Source organism: Solanum stenotomum, chromosome 8, assembly GCF_019186545.1.
Source record: "Solanum stenotomum isolate F172 chromosome 8, ASM1918654v1, whole genome shotgun sequence".
Lineage (NCBI taxonomy): Eukaryota > Viridiplantae > Streptophyta > Magnoliopsida > Solanales > Solanaceae > Solanum > Solanum stenotomum.
The window spans coordinates 33,417,057-33,432,139 of NC_064289.1; the positions used below are offsets into that span (position 1 = coordinate 33,417,057).

Consider the following 15,083-nt stretch of genomic DNA (forward strand, 5'->3'; position numbering starts at 1 on the left):
TAAATGACTACAATTTATATCACTTTTTTGCTGTATTTTTGTATAGTTTTTTATTTATTTTATTTATACATTAATACATCTTTAAGTACAACAAACTAAATAAAGAATTGACTCTAAATATAACCCACTATCCTTACATTACGTCCATACAATGAGGAACTTCCCATAATTAACTTTATAACTGAAAATTACTCATTTAAAGACATATCATATTATATTATTTATCAGTTTAACAAAAATTGTGATACATCATACTCAATTTTCTTGTTGTCTCCATAATTCTTATTCTGGCGTCGTAAAGGTATTAATTTTTTTTTTTTGTTAATTCAAGTTATTATATGTAAGCAAATTGTAATTTGTGAATGAAGGTTAAGTATTTCAATTTTGAATAGGTGAACTACATGGCAATAGATACACTAGTTAAACAAAAAATGAATGCACCAATATAGAATACAATGAATACGTTGTTGTTAAACACAAAAATGAATACGTTGGATACAACTATACTTGTATTCCCTAATCAACTTTTTATCTTGGATATAGTACTTATCTATCTAGATATAATTGTATTCGCAAATCAACATTTCAACTTGTGCTTGTATAACAATACAAGTATCTATGTATATAAATATAGATACATTCAACACTGTTAGTAAGCAAAAATATGGATACATTAGACAAACGAGCAAAAAAGATACAATTTGTGGGTATCAAACTGTATAAGTATAGATACATTAGACACACGAGCAAAAAAAGATACAATTTGTGGGTATCAAACTGTATAAGTATTCTTGTAAATAAATTTTTGAAAAGGCCAACAATATTGTATGGATGTATCCAACTATACTTGAATTCCCTAATCAACTTTAAATTTGACAGAGTACTTATGTATTCAAATATAATTGTATTCACAGATCAACAATTCAACTTGTGGTTATATAATGATACAAATGTCTATGTATATAAGTATTCTACTATATACAAAATTGACAATCAAAGAACCCTCAATCTCTTTTTTGTTCATGTTCTTCTCGTACTCATTTTTTAACAACTATACACATGCATACGAAATCAAATTTTCTAACAATTTTAATACAAGAGGACAATTCATAATATAATGACAATGACACACAATACATGTGTTGAGATATATAAGTAAATGACATTAAACTAAAAAAAATAAAGCATACAAATCTCAATTTCATTTCCCTCTTGTTTCTGCTCGACTGTTCTTTTTTCTCACCCACTTGAATCAATATTGTTGACTTTTCTCCTTTTTTTCAAGATTAGTTTTCACTTTTGAACCTTTTTTCTTCTTTATTAATTTTGTATGTTCGATTTTTTCAAGCAGATTTAAGGGTATATGGTCATTAACCTTTTTTGTTCTTCTTTCGTTCTCCATTGCAGCAGTAGAGCCTGAAATTTTGACTTCTTGTTGAGTAATACACAAATCAAAAGAAGGTAGTTCATCCAACAATTTGTCAAATAAATGTATATCTCTCGTAACCCTCCTCAGAGTATTAATTTCAGCCATTGAAATGGATAAACAAATTCTTGAATCAAAACCCTATGAAAATAGAAGAAAGTGTAGATGTGTAGATATATAATGTTCATAAAAACGAGATAAATATGCAATTAGAAGATATCTGATGGATACAAAATCACAAAAATTGCTCTTGCGGTGATGTAAAGGATCTTGAATTTGAATGAATTTGGGGGGGAAAAAATCAGAAAGTATGTGATGTATGAATATTGATGAAATAGAAAAATTTGATGATGGTAAACATGGGAAAAGATCACAAATGTGCCTGCCATAATTAATTAGGCATTCAATAATTACTTTCCTATTTAATATTTATTTATTATATTAAATATATATATAAAAATTATTTATTTGTATATAATTAAGTTTGCTATTTATAATCTAATTATATCCATATAACATGAAAAAAATAAAATGTAGCTATTTTTCTTGAATATATATGGATGTTTGTCATATTCTGAAGTTTTTTCTTTTTTAGAAAAAGTTTAATGGGTTAGGGCACCGCAGGGCAAGGTCTGAAAATGAAGGATGAGATAGCTAGAGGAGAAGAATCGGTGAAGAAAGCTGAAAAAACCTCAACGATTTGGGGACTTTTCGACTCCTAAGACTGTGATTCTGCAGCTTAAAGTACTAGTTGGATTTCTTTTTTCCATTTCTTGGTTTCATTACGGGGGTTTATCTTTATGGTTGCTTTACAATTTTTTGCATAGTTAGCTTCATGTTATTTTCATGTTTGAAGCAACTTTATTTTTAGTTGTAACCTTTGCATCTTCTTGATGCCTTTCTAATGCAATTTAATTACTTCACCAAAAAATAAAATAAAATTATATAGTCACAGTCACTTGAAATTAATGGAGTAATATTTTTGGAATTTTGTTGTTTTGTAATTTAGTGATTAATTAATAGTTGTAATTCAAGGTGTGATTTGATATTTTTCGACGTTCCAATTGTGACAGAATAATAAATTTGCTACCTGCACAAAAAAAAATCAAAATTTCAAGTTTACTCCTTCAATTCCTACCAGCACTTACCAATATTCAATTTTCTCAGATTTATGAAGATTGATACAGCTAAAAACTCACGTATCTTGATGGGTTTGGGGTCTTGCACTGTTATTGTAATGGGGCGGGGCGGGGCGGGGCTGGGCAGGGTGAGGCAGGGTGGGGCAGGTTGATTTTAAAAAAAAACACTAAACGGGGTAGGGTAGGGCAGGCCAAAATGTTAATAGGTCAAGGCTTACCCCCCACCCCCTATTGACATCCCTAGGGAAGGCAATGGATTGAGACGGGACGGGTTGAATTTAACCGATAAAAAAATCAACTTGTTCTGCCCTTCATAACAATTTTTTAAAATTTTAATTTGCTCCACTCCATCTCATATAAGCGCGTCTCGCCCGCTCCACTTAAGATTTTCTCTCTATTCATTTTGTTAATTAGTTAAAATACATAATATTAAGTTATAATGCTCGTGTTATTGCCTTGTTAATGTTACTAACTGTAAAAAAAATTCAACTACTAAATTATTCGTGACTTATTTGAAAAAAATGATTCTAATGACATTTCCTAATTGCTTGTCTAATCTCTTAAAATTAAGTAATTGCTTATCTTTAATTAATAATATCATCCATTTTTATTCTATTTATCACTTAAATAATACTGCATTTTTTATCCCAACATATGAATAAAGCCTTATGGCCAGTTCGATTAAGAAGATAATTTTTTATTTTATTTTTTGCGTTTCTTGACTAACTGAATCACATTGGCATAAATAATTAAACATATTCGAACACAAATTATAAAATATCAATTAAACTCTAAGCTTATGCTTTTCTGGACTAAAGAGAGACACAAAAATAAAAAATAAAAATGATAAATGACTTGGTGTTCTTTCAAATCCACCCTCGCCCCGCACCCGCATTGGGCTTAAAAAATTTAGTTTTAACTCATCCCACCACACCCAGCCCCACCCTGCATGAGTTTGGAATCTATTTGAGCCATAAAAAAATAAAATTGACCAAAATAAGTCATGATTTTAAAAAGTAACTAAAATAAATTTAGTGTAAATTTTTATACCGTTTTACCCAAAATATAAACGATAGACGTTAGTCCGTTAACGTCTATATTTTAACATAAAATTGATTTTTTTCACTTTATAAAGTGTAAATTTTCCTTACACTATATAAAATGTAATTTTTTCTTACACTTTTTAAGTGTAAGTTTTTCTTTCACTTTTTAAAGTGGAAGAAAAAATTAATGTTTTACAAAAAAGGATTTTTTTTTTCTGTTTGACATTAAATTGTGTCTCTTTATGTAGTTTTTACAGTGTTTGTCATACAATTATATTGATTTTAACATATCATAAAAATAATAAAAAAATATTACATTATATATATTTATTTTGTTTAATCTCAAAATTCCTTCAAGCTCTATTTAAGGATGCTCAAACATAACACCTTCAATATCTTTAATATTTTATTCTTCTTCATCTCAATCACAAAAAAGTCTTTTGAACCAAAAGTTAGAGTTCCAATTTATTGGGATGGTGAAATTATACATGACAGAAATACTGTTCATTATAATTGTCCTCTCAAACACAATGCTAAGTATTCACTTAATGTCCGATATGAAAAATTTCTTTCATCAATTTATAAAAAAATGGGTATAAATAGTATTGATTATAATTGAAAAATACCCTACTTTTTTTTTTATCACAATGACAAGTAAATTTTGGAGAGCTGATTATCTATTATGACGAATCGTTGACAGACTTTTGGAGGGTTCCAAACGACTAAATAGATCAAATCAAGTTAACAATGTTGGAAATCTTTGTTAAGAAGGAGCCTAAGACTACTCAACGGCATTCTTCTTTATCGCTCGATGTTCATCCCAATTAGAAAATCGTAATAGCCATGATAGATTCCCCATAACTCAATACAATGATTTCCTAACTGACCCATTATCAAAATATTGTTATCGATCGACATGATTTTGAATTTAGCGAAACTATTAATGAAAGTAACTAGTAATGCTTAATAATTATACTTTGATTATTATTTGTTGATTTTGCCTATTTTTTGTTAATTTATATGATTTTTTTTTAATTATTATTATTATTATTATATTGTAGCGGTTTAGCTCAGCATGAGATGAATATTGCTCCAAGTTATGAACTAAATAATTATTTTGGTCAGCCCTCATACTTTGAAATGACGGAAAATGTTGGGCCATCCTTATTTTTCATGTCTTGCCTACTTTTAATGCAGATGATTATTATCGGTACGTCCAACACTGGATATTTTTTAAAGTAAGTTTATTGTATGAGGTAAACTTATATAGGGAAAATATCACGCAAGATGAACCCATTGATCCTGTGAATATCGATGATTGTGACCTTCCAAATTACAGCTCACCGTCAACTAGTGATAGTGATGATTTGTTTAATGCAGAGATATCAGAAGATATTGTTCCATTTGAGGCATCATCTAGTGATGGTGGATTTTTGACGCCCAATCGATCACCAAAGCCAATGTCCATGAGTCCGTTTCACGACGAAGAATATTTTTCACTACCGACTCAATAATTAGTAGTCACATCACCCACAATACGCATGCGTAAGTTTCGTTCTCATGAAATTTCTTATCTTGATCATCTCCCAAATGGTCCATATATCTTTGTTGATATGCATAATGAATATACATCACAACGTATGTGCCTTGAACCATAAGATTTTATAAATAGTGCTATTTATATTGAAAAAAGAATGTTGTTCAATTCAAAGAAACAATTGCAAAGAGCAGTTAGGCTTCTACATTTAAAGAGAGCGAGGGAGTACTCTACTATTAAATCGATAATGAAAAATACATTAAAGAACATACATGTGATATGGGTACGTGCCGCGAAGGACATTTCAACTTGAATGTTGAGATGATTGCTTATGTCCTTTGTACTGATATAGAAAAAACACCAAGATACTATTTTATCCTTAGATTATTTTACTTTAATAAGGAAATATTGTTTTTTATTTGATAATTAATATTATTTTTAATTTTCAGGTTTCCTACCAAAGATTGTCAAACAATTGTTCTTAAAGCATATGACATTTCAATAAGCAGAAGAAAGACCTATCTTGAACGCAAACATGCTTTTGAAAAAGTCTATGATACTTGAGAGGGTTCTTTATCGAGTTGCCGAGGTTCATGGAAGCTTTGAAACACTTCAATCCAGGAATAATAGTTGAATGGAAAATAGAGCAGCGAGTCGATGTCGTTGATAATATATTCAACTATGTGTTCTAGACTTTCAAATCATGCATTGAGGAACACATGCCTATTTAAAGGATGATATCAAGTTGTTGATTGCAATTGCAACAGACAATAACAATTCAATATTACCTTCGACATTTGCAACAGTTGCGAATGAGATCATATAGACATGGACGTTGTTTTTGAATCACTTGCACTTGTACATTGTCAAGGATCGTAGAGGCGTAACATTTATATCAAATAGACATCACATAATACATTTATCCGTGTATAATTCTCTAAATTGGCGAGTCCCATTTGAATTTCATCGCTTTTGTTTAAGACATTTTTGAATGTCGATTTTTTTAAAAAAAAATTCAAAAAATACCCCTTTGAACAACCTTTTATGGGTAGTTGCAACTGCAAATCACACTCAGAAGAATTTAAAAAAAAAATGGAGATGATCAAGGAAATTAACGCGAAAGAATATGCGTGGTTAATGAAGAACGATCTTGACAAATGAACATTGCACAAGGATGAAGATAGGAGATGGGGCTTGCTGACATCAGACAGTTCTGAGTCATTCAATGGACTGCTTAAGTCAGCCAGGGACCTACCAGTTATTGCAATTGTGAGACTTACATATAATCAGGTTGTGAATCGGTTTGTTACAAGATCAAAATTTGCCAATCAACTAGTACAATAAAAATAACAATGAATTCCTAAACCATTCAAGATCTTTGAGGATAATTGTAAAAAGTCACAACGTCACCAGTGGCGAACCTAAAACGTTTTTCAAGCGGGTTCAATGTATGAAGAAAAAAAAATCATAAAAAGCTAAAATAACTAAATTTTATTAATTAAGTTTAACAAAAATATAATTATTACTTAATTAATATATTTTTTTAAACAAATAATTTAATCCAAAAAATGAGGCCAAGCACAAGAAAATAGGTTATTTACTCCTAGTTTACATAGTAAAAACGTTTCATTCAGAAAGTTAGTTTTGTGTGTTGTTGACTTGTTCCGAACTCATGTCCTCCTCTTACAAAAACGAACACTCTTAACCGCTGGATCAAGACTAGCATTTGTTTAAGGGGATCAAAATTTTATTTACACTAATAATTTTTAGAAGACATACCAAATATACCTATATATATTGTGTAATTTTTTTTTATGAAGTGGGTTCATATGAACCCTCATGACCCAACATTGGTCCGTTCCTGAGCATCACACTCTCATCAACTATCACCAACAAATGAAAAACATATTTGAGGTGAAGACACACATATATATGCACCATGGCCGTGGTGGTAATAAGCACATTGTAAATGCATCGCAAGAAATATGTCAATATGGTAAATGACAATCATATCATATTTTGTGTTCTCAAGCAAAAAAGGGAAATTGGATATCAAGCATGAGAGAATATGGCATCAGAATTCAGCGTGTGTAGCTACAAAAAATGTCTACTCCGGATAATTCAATCCACTTGGCAGTGAAACGTACAAGAAAAGTGCAGATTACTTGGGGATTTTCCTAGGGATTGTATACGAAAATTCGCAGGAAACATTCCTGCGAATTTTCCTATCAAAATGAATCTGATAGTAAAACCTTCGTAAGTAATTATTTCCTGCGAATTTCAAAATCCCCAAGTAATTTACCTAGGGAATTATATTTCACAGGTAAATTACTTGCGATTTTTCTCGCAAAAAATATTTAAAATATCCCAATTTTTTTTTGGTAAAAATTAACAAAATAGGATTTTTCTTACCATTTTTTTCACACGTAAAGTCGCATGAAAATATTCTAATAATTTTTTTAGAAAATTTCTTTTAAGCAAATAATAATTATTATCTCGTAATTAATCATTTAGTTTATTTTAACTCAAACGCCTCTTCTTCTTGGTTAACTATATTTAATAGTATCATTGTCTACCTCTTCTTGATTAACCATATTTAATAGTATCATTGTCTACCTCTTCTTGATTAACTATATTTAATACCATTGTCCCCACCCATATTAAATGGTTAACTTAAACCCAACCCACTACCCAGTGCCCACCCCATACATAATTGCTCAATTCTCCCAATGTTCTAAGTCTTGACATTATATATACTAATAAATTCTTATGCTCTTCCATCGATGTGGTACAAGAAGTACCAAAGACATTACACTAATTTTTGGTGATCTTCTCCGATTTAATTAAATTTTAAAGCTAAATTAAATTAAATTAATTGAATATTAAAAATACAATTTTAATATTCATAAATTATACAACAAGAACTATAAAGTCATCTCATATTAATATGGTAACGAAATATATCTTAAAATATTGGCTAAAGTTCATGTGATTGAACTTTTAAAAAATGAAACATGAAAATTATTTATATATTTAAAATAAATCACTACCACACAACATATCATGAAATTTTTGTGCCTACACTTTCTATGAGATAATATCCATAACTAAGATATTAAACACATGCAAAATTTAAATTATTCGTACAAAGTTCTTATAAACAAATAATTAAAAATATAAATATGTTTATAAGTTTAATGTACAAGGATGTTATAATCAATAATTAATAGTATATCCTATTAGGTATGTGTGGTATTTATAATTTAAATTTATTTTTTAATAATTATATTTTAAAATAATTAATTATATATTTTGAAATAAATATCATTTAATAATTTACTATGGAGACATTATTTCATTTTTAATGCTTGTAAAAAATTAATATATCAATTGGATACAGGATATACAAGTAAAATTTATTTATTTTTCATTTTATATAATTCTATCAACGAGAGAATAATTAAACTTCACATTAATAAGGTATATAATTGATTTTTTTTCTACTTAAAAATAGTGTTTAACTTATTCAATAATACACAATTTACTATAAAATAATATTAAATCAAAATTAATTATAATTATAATAGTTATTTTTCCAACGGAAAAATAACTAGCCATATAATTTCAATACTTTGTATATTTCAAATAAAAAATAAATAAATAAGAAAATGGTATCTATGGTTTTGGTGAGATTAAATATTAATTATATAATAGTTAAACATATTGATGTTGACATTTGTGGTGATGTTCCAACATCGTATTAAATTGATATTATTGTATAATAATTTATTTAACCTAAAATTATAGTAACTATTTAACAATAAAATTTATTCTAGTGTCATTGCAATTTTTTATATTATTATCATTTTTAATTTTGATAAATATATATTTAAGAAAATATTTCCCAAGGACTCCAAATTTTAAAAAATTCTTATATTTCAAGAAAAAAATCAATTAAATTATATTTTTAAAAATAAAGTATGCATAGTTCCAAGTAAATCCTTCAAAAAATCACCAACCAACTATGAAAACTATACTTGCAGATTATTTTCCCTAAATAATTCCCCAGGTAATAATTTTACAAAAATGGCGCTAAATTTACTTACCAATTTTTCAGGGGAAATATTTTTTGCATGTAAAACAATCTAGAATTTAGGAATTTCATATTTCCGCATGAAAATTCGTAGGAAATTTCTGCAGAAATAATCCCCAAATAAAATTCGCAGGTAATTTATAGTTTTCTAGTTGTGGTATTGACCCGATAGTCCCTTTACTAAGATAGCAAACAAAAAATATTTACACAAAGTGGGAGTAAATAAAACTGTTCGTATATATAATGAAATATATGTTCCCGCAATTACACTCACTCGCAAGTGCTTAACGTGCAAACAAATAGAGACCATGATAGACACAATTATCCTTCACGTGCTCGAAACACCTTATATGTGTTAATTTATTCTTGTATCAATTTATATATAACTTCTAATTCATATTTTTGATCATCCTTGAGTCATTTTTGTCACGCCCAAGGCTACCTCCAGGAAGTTGACACGGGACCTAGGATCACGAGTGACCCCAAGCTAACCCTGATGGCATATCATAGGCATACTAAGATAACTGAAATGAGATAGTTCTGTGCGGAAACTTAAAATATGACATAAAGGGAAAATGATGGGGAATACCCATTCTAAATCTGGATATATAAAACTGAGTTTAATGACAACTGAAAGATCAAACTCAAATAATACTGAATCTAACTATGTATGAATAAGAGCCTCAACTGACTAGAGCTGCTGGGACATGCCCCCAGCTAACTTCTAGGAAAACTAAAACTAAAACATGAATGGCTGAAGAAAAGACATGTAAATCATCCGCGAAGAATGAGGACTCACCACTAATACTGCTGAACTGGAGATCGGAGACGAATCTATGCATGATATGAATCTGATTTGGATTAATCTAACAACTAAATCACAACAATAATCTGAAGTTCTAGAACCCTAGGTCTAAACATAATAAAAAAAATCAAGAATCTGACTGAATTCTAGGGACCTAATGGGTGAAAGGAACCCACTAGTGAAATCCCACATACCTGGTGACAAATTTCACAGAGAAATCCTTCGATTTCGGGGATCAAACTGGAGGAAACCTTGTTGCGTTCTTGGAGAGGGTTGGTTGACTCTTTCTCCTTATTTTCGTTCAACTTGATGAATTTTTGGAGAATGAGTTGACTAGGGTAAGTTCTAATTAAGTTACTAGGCTAAAAGTGACTAAAATGATGTAGTTGAGGAGTTAAACGACGTAGTTTAAGGGTCCAACGCATAGGAAAAATACCAAACGACTCCTGACTTAAAAGTTGTCTGGGCCACCGATGGAGCTGACCGACGGACCGTTGATGGACCTACTGTTCGTCCTGGTCAACTGTCGTTTGGCTTTAGAGAGGGGGTTCTGGGGGTCTCGATCCACGGACTGGACCACGGCCCATAGTCTGACCTACGGTCCGTAGGTCCGGCCGTAGGTCGACTTTTAGAATAATTTTCTGAGTTTTCTGGGGAGGGGTTGCAGGTGGCCAACCACGGACCCCACCTACGTTACGTGGGTGATGCCCGTCGGTGGCCCCTATAACTTTTGAAATTTACATTTTAGTCTGTCTAGGATACGGGGTGTTACATTATCTCTCCCTTGGGAACATTTGTCCTCTAATGAAGACTAAACTAGTTGAAAAAAGAGGGAAAGAGCTGCAAACCCTACCACTAAGTACTGGAAACTGAAATCTGACTGAACTAAGTTCCAAGGACATACAAATATGCTGAAAATGCAAGACTAACTGGAGGAACAAAATACTAAGACTGAAATTATGCACGAGTAATTGAAAGACTGGAGATGAACTATTACCTCAAGCTGAATGGAATCGGAAGGAAAGAGATGAGGATACTTGGCCTTCATGGCTGCTTCTGCTTCCCAAGTAGCTTCCTCTACGGACTGACTCCTCCACAATACCTTAACTGAAGCGACTTCTTTATTTCTCAACCTTCGAACCTGACGATCAAGAATCTCAATTGGCATATCCTCATAAGTGAGACTATCATTCACAACCATACTTTCCAATGGTACTATAAATGTTAGATCACACACTTCTTCAACAACGAAATGTGAAAGACCGGATGGACTACTGCTAGTTCTACTGGCAACTCTAACTCATAAGCCACTTTACCAACTCTTTTCAAGATCCTGTAAGGGCCTACATATCTAGGACTGAGCTTCCCTTTCTTGCCAAATCTCATCACCCCCTTCATAGGTGACACTTTCACGAAAATCCAATCATCAATTTGGAACTCCAAGTCCCTTCTCCGTAGATCTGCATCAGACTTCTGGCGACTCTGGGCTGCATTAAGTCTATCTTTGATGACCTGAACTTTTTCCATAGCATCATGAACCGAATCTGGCCCTATCAAGGCTGCTTCACCTACTTCAAACCAACCAACTGGAGATCTACATCTACACCCATATAATGCCTTATAAGGGGCCATCTGAATGCTGGAATAATAACTATTATTGTACGCGAACTTTATAAGAGGAAGGTGATTATCCCAACTACCCTTGAAGTTGATCACACAAGCTCTCAACATGTCCTCTAAGGCTTGAATAGTATGCTCTGCCTGACCATCCGTCTATGGATGAAATGTTTTGCTGGGATTAACCTGAGTACCAAAACCTTTCTGAAATGACTTCCAGAAATAAGAGGTAAATTGAGGACCTCTATCTGAGATGATAGACAAAGGGACCCCATGCAACCTGACTATCTCATTAATGTAAAGCTTGGCGTAGTTCTCCCCCGAGTTTGAAGTCTTGACAACCAGAAAGTGAGCAGACTTAGTAACTCTGTCAACTATCACCCAAATAGAGTCATGCTGTCTGCGAGTACGAGGTAAGCTTGTAATAAAGTCCATGTTTATCACTTCCCACTTCCATGTAGGAATGTTGATCTCTTGAGTCATACCCCATGGTTTCTGATGTTCTATTTTCACTTGCTGACAATTAGGGTACTTAGCCACAAAATCTGCTATATCCCTCTTCATGCCATTCCACCAAAAGACTTCCTGTAGATCATGGTACATTTTAGTGGCACCTGGATGAATAGAATACTTGGAGTTATGGGCTTCTGCATGAATTTGCTGTCTCAACTAACCCATCTTAGGAACACATAAACAACCTTGATATCGAAGCACACCATATCCCCCTTGGAGAAAACCTCACTTCTCTACTGATGAACTGCACCCTTTGGTTGAAGCAATATAGGATCACCATCTTATTTTTCCTTAACCTTTGCTACCAATGAAGATTCTGACCTGTTCTGAACTGTCACACCACCATCTGATATGCTCATAAGCCAAACTCCTTAGCGAGCAAGCCGATGAACATCTTTCGCTAGTTCTTTCCTTTCTTTCTCAACATGTGTGACACTACCCATAGGTAGTCTGCTAAGAGCATCTGCTACTACATTGGCCTTATCAGGATGGTAAAGCACATTCATATCGTAGTCCTTGAGGAACTCAAGCCATATCCTCTGGCAAAGATTCAACTCTATCTAGTGAACACATACTGAAGGCTCTTATGGTCTGTGAACACATCTACATGAACACCATACAAGTAATGTCTCCAAAGCTTAAGGGAAAATACTACGGTCGCAAGCTAGAGGTCATGAATCAGATAGTTCTTCTCATGCACCTTAGGCTATCTAGAAGCATATGGTATAACCTTACCTCGCTGCATCAACACACAACCTAGGCCGACTCTGGATGGATCACAATAGATCACATAACCGTCTGAACCCTCTGGTAGAGTCAAAACATGAGTTGTAGTCAACCTAGTTTCCAGTTCTGAGAAACTCTTCTCACACTCATCTGACCATTTGAACTTAACCTTTTTCTAAGTCAACTTAGTCAATGGAGAAGATATGGATGAAAATCCTTCCATGAGCCTTCTATAATAACCGACTAAACCCAAGAAACTCCTGATATCTGTAGGAGAGGTAGGTACGGTCCATTTCTTCACTGCCTCTATTTTTTGAGAATCTGCTCCGATCCTTTCACTAGACACAATATGCCCAAGGAAAGCAACTGATTGTAACCAAAACTTGCATTAGCTAAACTTAGAGAATAACTGGAGATCTTTGAGGGTTTGCAGGACCACCCTCTAATGAGTCGCATGTTCTTTCTCATTCCTAGAGTAAATGAAGATATCATCAATAAAGACGATAACGAACAAGTCCAAATACTACTTAAACACCCTGTTCATCAAGTCCCTGAAAGCTGTAGGAGCATTGGTTAGTCCAAATGACATAACTACAAATTTATAATGACCATACCAAGTTCTAAAGGCTATTTTCGGAATGTCACTATCTCTCACTCTAAGCTGATGATAACCGAATCTGAGGTTTATCTTCGAAAAATGACTAGCACCCTGAAGTTGGTCGAACAAGTCATCAATCCTGGGGATAGGGTACTTATTCTTGATTGTGACCTTGTTCAACTGCCGATAGTCAATGCACATCCTGAGAGACCCATCTTTCTTTTTCACGAACAACATTGGTGCACCCCATGGGGAAATACTGGGTCTAATGAATCCCTTATCTAGAAGGTCTTTCAACTGCTTTTTCAATTCCTTAAGCTAAGCTGGAGCCATTCTGTAAGGAGGAATAGAAATAGGCTGGGTATCTGGAAGGAGATCAATTCCAAAGTCGATTTCTCTTTCGGGAGGAACTCCGGGAAGATCTTTTGGAAATACTTCTGGAAACTCATTTACTACTGGAACTAACTCAAGAGTTGGGGTTTGAGAGCTTGAATTCTTAACCCGAACTAGATGATAGAGATACCCCTTAGAGATCATCTTTTTGGCCTTAAGGTAAGAAATGAATCGACCTTTAGGTACTGAGCTACTACCCTTCCATTCTAAGATTGGCTCGTCTGGAAACTAAAAAATGAACGATCCTAGCTCTACAATCGACTGAGACATAACAAGAATGTAACCAATCCATGCATAAAATGATATCAAAGTCTATCATTTCTAACTCTACAAGATCTGCTGAGGTGACTTTTTGAAAGACTGTGACAGGGAAATTCATATATACCCGTCTAGCTATAACTGGGTCACTGACTAGAGTAGAGACTGAGAAGGGTTCTGAAAGAGTTTCTGGACTGATATTGAAGTTTACAGCAATATATAGAGTTACAAGGAAAATAGTAGCCCCTAGATATAACAGAGCATAAACATCTAAATGAAAGACTCGCAAACATACGAGTAACCACATCAGGAGAATTTTCCTGATCCTGGCGAGCCTAGAGAGCATACAACCTGTTCTGGCAGTGACTGCCATATGTACCAGATGAAGTAACATGCTGAGTCGGGTGACCTGCTGGTGCTGCTGAAGTTGTAGACTGAGCCCTACCATTATTACCTCCCTGTCCTTGTTTAGAAGAAGGTAAATCCCTCTATCTGTGACTAGTTTGACCACACCCAAAACATCCATCCTTCCATGCAAGACACTCGCTCGGATAGTTCTTACCACACTTTGGACAAGTTGGGTAAGTCCTAGTAATTGAAACACTCCCTTGAGACTTAGAGCCTGATGCCCTACCTTTCTGATCCTGTTGAAACTTGGAGGATGGAACACTAGTTGATGAAGGTGCTGGGGTTGAAGACTTTTGCTGAAACTGCGAGCGATTTCCACCACCCGATTTCTGCTGAGAGTACTCATAGTTTCATGTCCTAGCCTTTTTGTTATCCTTAGCCTGTTCCCTAAGCTTATTGATGAGTCTGAGATTTGGACTCATTTAGGGCTTTATTTATAATGATTTAGTGTCCTCAAATGCTTATTTTGTGCCAACAACTGATATAAAACCCTTGATCTTCAGATACATGGATTGAGGAACAAAGCT

At 33.2% G+C, this 15,083-nt stretch overlaps 1 protein-coding gene across 1 annotated transcript in view; it reads left to right on the forward strand.

Moving 5' to 3' along the window:
- Positions 1-15,083, forward strand: part of LOC125874176 (putative ABC1 protein At2g40090) — a 211,666-nt gene that overhangs the window by 27,137 nt on the left and 169,446 nt on the right. The gene's annotated exons all lie outside the window — the stretch shown is intronic.